Raw genomic sequence first — 6,012 nt, 5'->3', positions numbered from 1 at the left:
TGTTCATGTTTTCCTTTGAAATTTTTCTATTTGTCAGTATTAGTTGATTTTATACCTGCTGTTTTAGAATTGAATTCTCTTGAACAGAAATAATCAACTTAGATTAAGGGGCTAGCTCTGTTTAAAGTATTTATTTCTCTGATTAATTGAAGCACTTTTCTCCCAGTTGTTTTATTGAATCTGTTCTGCGGAGTGATTATGCCTAAAATATAATGGTTTATTTGACTATTTAGTTCTCTCTCATAGTTCGCTATGGGGGTAAGAGATTGTGATTTGTTTTCCAGAGGGTATCAGACTGCCTGGCACTTTAGTTTTAGAGTTCTTGAGGTATAAGATTTATAGTAACCAGAAAACCAGAGGTTTTCTATATCTCTGGTAAGGGGTTGTGTAAAATGGATCCCTTCTTGATCACTACCTGTCCTAGAAGAATGGGTTAGGACAAATTGCGTGTCCTTTTGTGGTCACTACCTGTAATTAGAAGGACTTGCGATGGGTTCTACAGAGTCATGTGGAATGGGTTAATAAATGAGTCTAACTGAGAAACCTTACAGTGTCATCAAAGAGGTCACAGGCCTCTCGATCCCCCCACCCCCCTACCCAACACACACACAGAGCCATAAGGGGGTCTGGCCCTGCTTCAGGGTACACAGTGCCTTTGCATTCATTAATAGGGCACGTCCCCCTTACTGTTCTCGTCTTATAAGGAAACTTGTGAGGGCAAACAGACTATTTGGGCAGCTAGTGGTTTGGGTTTGGATATTAATTGTTTATGACACTTGGCTAGGAAAGCCAGCTGCCCAGCATCAGGGGACCCTGGAGCCTGTGGAATGTTGTGGAAGGAACCAGGAGTCCAATGGGAAGCTGGATTTAGGGGAAGTTCCTCTAGCTGGAGAGAGCAGGGAGCCCCTAGTCCCAACTAGCTTCAGGTCCAGGCAATACAGGAGGAGCTCTTAAAGTCATTTTTAGATAACGGCCAAAAACGGTGGTGACTTGGTGCACTCCGGCTTCTCATTAGAGAAGAGGTCAATGAATGGGCTTCAGGAATACCCACAAATGGTATATGAAATCTTGTTTGTGTGTGTGTACATTAGTCATAGCTTTTTTCAGATCCTTAAAGAATCAAAATTTCTTAAAGGAATTTTGAAACTTAACAAATACCAAAAAAGTTAAGAGTCACTGCCCTAGATCCATAAGATTTTTTTGAGGATTTCTTTAAAGTAATGCCTGTAAATGCCAGTTTCAAAGATTATTGTAGAAGTACTAGAGTCTCTCTCTCTCTTTTTTTAAAACATTTCAGGTCTTGTAGAGATGGTCTCTTATTCTTTTTTCTTTAGTTGTTACCTTGGAAATTATCTTGGCCATTTGGACCACAATCAGGGTTGATGTGCTCTAAGGCATATATCTTAACTGCATGGCTTGGCTCTTACCTTCTTACCTACTCTAGGGATCTTTTTCAAAGGTCTTTGGCTGTTTCTGCTAGTGGTTGCATTCTCATATGAATTTACAGTGGGATTTCTTGGTTTGTTCTTTTTAAAAAAAAAAATTATTTATTTGGCTGTGTCGGGTCTTAGTTGTGGCATGAGGGTTCTTGGTTGCGGCATACATGTGGGATCTAGTTCCCTGACCAGGAATCAAACCCGGGTCCCCTGCATTGGGAGCGTGGAGTCTTATCCACTGCACCACCAGGGAAGTCCCTAGGACTACGTTTTATTCCCTTGTTTAATGAGAGTTCCCATAGCGTTTTGTTCTAGCGTAGAATTGAACCAAAAGGATCTTAGATTTCTCCTTGCTCACCCAACCCGTTTATGCATTTGTGGAGTGCTTATTGTGATTCCAGGCACTATGCTAAACCTATTTCTCACGAAGTCAGACTTGGCTGAGTATGGCCCAGCTGCTTAGCAAGTTACTTCAGCTCTCTCTGTTTCAGATTCTTCATCTATAAAATAATAAATACTTTGTAGGATTGTTTTGAGGATGAAATGAGACAATATAAACAAAACATTTAGCCCAGTGCTTGCACCTAGTAAATGCTCAAGACAGCATTTTGCAAATAAAGAAATTGAGAGGTCAATTTTTCTTTCTTCTGCATTTTCTTTCTAGGAAAAACAAGACTGACATTTTCTTTGGAATCTAGGCCATGTGTGTTTATCTGTGTCTGTCTGTCTCTAAGTCCACCTGTCCCTGTTAAATGATGCCATGGCCAAGTCATTCCAGAACAGCAAAAGGTTAATAACTTCATTTGCTCACTGCCCTACAAACAAATGCATGTGAATGACAGCCAGGTCCTCACCTAGTGGTGAGGATCCCGATCTTTTCACAAATCCGTTTTCAGCTTAAAATCCTTGAATGGTTCCTATAGTCTTTGGGATACAAATCCAATTTAGCACAGTGATCTTGTCTCTGCTTTTCTCTTTCCAGGCCTGATAGCTTGCTACCCACCTTGTGCTTTATGTTTCTGTCATATTGTACTATTTGATGTTCCTAAGTGCCTTGATTGCCATAGTTTCCCAACTCCAGAACTGCACGTGCTGGTTTTTTTTTTAACCTGGGATGCCTATTACCCTCCACTCGATTTCTCCACTGCGCACACACACACACACACACACACACACACACACACGAAAAAGGGAAAAAGTGTCTTCTTTGCTCCCGTAGTACCGGATGTGCATTTCTTTATCAGAGTACACGCCACATTTTTTTCCCAGTTTGTGTCTCCCCACTAGACTGAGCTCCATGGGATCAGAATCTGCTTTATGTCTTTCTATCTCCAGCAGCCAGCCCAATGCCTGGCTCAGAATAAGCATCTAAAAAATGAATGACTTAATGATGCTCAACAGCCTTGGGTAAGTTGGTGGTTGAACTAGGTTATATAGTTGGTCTATATTTTTGTAGGATTTGATTTGGGTATATGCCAAAAGATTGTGTGGGAAGAATGCATCCATCCAACTAGCAGATTCGTGACAGCAAGTTTTCCAGCAGCTAATCACAAAACGCCTGAGACTGCAGGACTGCTGAGTGATTTGCAGCTGTGTTTGCACCAGCTCTTGGTTGGACTAGAAAGCAAAAAGATGCCTGAAACAATATTTCTGTGCTACTCAAGGGCTGCAGTGTGGAGTTCAGTGGACCATGGCAGGTGCAGTTACCACGTGAGCTTTCTGTGGAGCTGGGGACCAGGCTGAGGCATGGGCAGGAGGCAGTATGGCAGAAAGACTAGAGAGGGGGAGGGTTAGAGGAAGAAGGGGAAGTTGTAAGGAAATAATCAGTATTCTGACAACATAGTATGGTTGTTCTGGAATTGCACTGCTTGCGTATGAATCTCTGCCACTACTCTTATTAGCTGTGGGACTGTGGGCAGCTCACATAATTCCCTGACCCTTAGTCTTTCCATCTATAAACTAGAGGTACAGCTTATCTACTCTAGACTAGGTCTAGAGTACCAATCTCACGGAATTTTAATGGAGATTAAATGAGATCACAGTTACTAAAATAGGTGCTCAATAAGTGTCAGCTATTATATATAGTAGTATCAGTTTACAGGCTGTGAAAAGGACAGACGAGAAGGTCCTTGAGGTTAAAGACCATGCCCATCTTATGATGGTCTCCAGCACTTGGCACATAAATATAAATTCTTTAACAAATGTTTGTTGAATTACTAAATGAGGTGGTTGGAGCAGAGTTTTTTAGAGATCTCTTAGTAGTGTGGCTTTTCCTAGAATGTCTCAGACGAAGCTATTTCAGTTTAACTGCATGATGCCAGGGCTCTGAGTTTGCTCAGCACGTTTTGTGTCGCTTTGGACTATACCAAAGAAGTAAGCATAAGTCACAGCATCACTGGGTCTCCTGTTAGGAAGGGGCTGGTATCATGTCAACATTTGAGTCCCCAAAGACAATGCCAGCAGTACATCTGGAAGTGAAGTTTTTATCTCAACATTTATTCCACAGTCATAGAAACTGAAAATGGAAAAGGCCTGAGGACATCTAGTCCATCCACGTGGTTGTACAAGAAAAGTGGCTGGAGCAAAACAGCCTGTTCACCTCATGCTCACAAGACAGCATTTCAGTTCGTCCTGGAACGGAGCAATTGCAAACACATTAAAGTGAAGACACAATGCAAACACTTTACAAACCTTAAGAAAATACTTATAGGTACGTTATTTTCATAAAACGATTAGGAACGAAACTTAAAGAATGAAGGAATCCTGGATTAGATGGGTGTGGGTGGGTGAAGAAAGGAATAAGTGAACAGTGCAGAGTGAAGTGGTTTTGATGACTAGAAAGCAGTTCCTTCTGAAGACTGGATGGATTTTCTGGTTTGCCTATCAAATATATGAGTTGGGAGGAAGAGAGGCTAGTGGTTTCTTTCCTCTTAAGTCTTTATCCATACCGAGGAAGTGGTCACTAGCTCCAAGGCTCTAACAGACCCAGCACCATCACTGAGAAGTCTGTTGCCCAGATGACATAGGTCTGTCCTGCTCAGCAGCTGCTCCACTTATGGCTTATCTGGTTGGCACAGAAGCAGCAGCTCCCATATAAGGTTTGTGCAACAGCAAGATCCGTGGATAATGGAAAGTCACCTCCAGGCACCTTAAAGACCTCGAATGATTGGGTCCCTGTGGCTGCCTCACTTGTCTGTCCCAGTCATTCTTCCAGCTTGTCTTCAGTTGTTGGAGGGATCCCCCTGCTCCTCCACCTTGGGCATCCGCACTCTGGGGCCCTTATTTTCATTATTTACATGAACCAATAGCCCTATCTGTTCCAACTTGCCCAGTCCTACTTTATTATATGCTTCCTGTGCCAGGAATTCCCCCTTGGAAAACAGGGTTGGGTGGTGTGATAGTGGACTTGTCGTGCACCTGATTTCCTAGCATCAGAGCTTGGAAAAAAATGGAGGTCTTTTTTCAGCACTGTGGCTCAGTGGTTAAGAATCCGCCTGTTAATGCAGGGGACATGGGTTCGAGCCCGGGTCTGGGAAGATCGCACATCCCGCGGAGCAACTAAGCCCGTGCGCCACAACTACTGAGCCTGCGCTCTAGAGCCCACGAGCCACAAATACTGAGCCCATGAGCCACAACTACTGAAGTCCCTGCGCCTAGAGCCCGTGCTCCACAGCAAGAGAAGCCACCACAATGACAAGCTGGTGCACCGCAACGAAGAGTAGCTCCCGCTCGCCGCAACTAGAGAAAGCCCACGCACAGCAATGAAGACCCAACACAGCCAAAAATAAAAATTTAAGAAAAAAAAAAAAAAAGGAGGTCTTCCTGATCTCATGGAAGAGAAGCCCACAATAGGAGGCAAGGTGGCATCCCTTATCTCCTTCTTTACCAGAAAACCACCCTCCACCTGAAGACTTCTCTGATCCTTGTGTTTCTTGAGCCTGAGGGGAGTTGAGAGAACAGAGGTGGAGCAGAACAGGAAGGAAGGTTTTCAAAGGACCCACCATTTCATGAAATCTTTTTACAAAACACAACACACTGTTTCACAAATTGCAAAACACTGTTCAATTACCATTCCTACTTAACATGAAGACTGCATCATTTCAACACAATCGATTATGCTTTGTTTTTCTTTGTCCAGAACATGGGGGCATTTCAAGCAATGCTGACGGCAGTAAGCCTGCTTTCAGCTCCTGCTGCTTCTGGCCACATCCTGGCCGCAGTTTTGGCCAAGTAGTTCCTCAGAAGATATTCGAGGAGCCATGCCCTGGTCATCTACATGTTTGTGGATAGGCAGGGTGATCTGGCATGTTATCACCACTGCTCAGAATGCCTCAGTAGAGAAGCTTAAGGTAAACCTGATATACAAAAATCCAAACTTACAAAACAAATACATTACGGGATAATTAATTGCATTACAAAAGGATTCTTTACAAAAGAATTCACCTCTGGGTTCCTTTAAATAGCCAACTTCTCAAGTACAGTCAGAATCTGAGCTGAGTTATAAAAAATGTCCAGGTACGACATTAGGGTCATGGCTGTTACGTGAGTTGAGGTACACCTATACGTCAGCCTTCCA

Source organism: Neophocaena asiaeorientalis, unplaced genomic scaffold, assembly GCF_003031525.2.
Source record: "Neophocaena asiaeorientalis asiaeorientalis breed wild unplaced genomic scaffold, Neophocaena_asiaeorientalis_V1.1 scaffold192, whole genome shotgun sequence".
Lineage (NCBI taxonomy): Eukaryota > Metazoa > Chordata > Mammalia > Artiodactyla > Phocoenidae > Neophocaena > Neophocaena asiaeorientalis.
Note: the sequence above shows the minus strand (reverse complement) of the source record.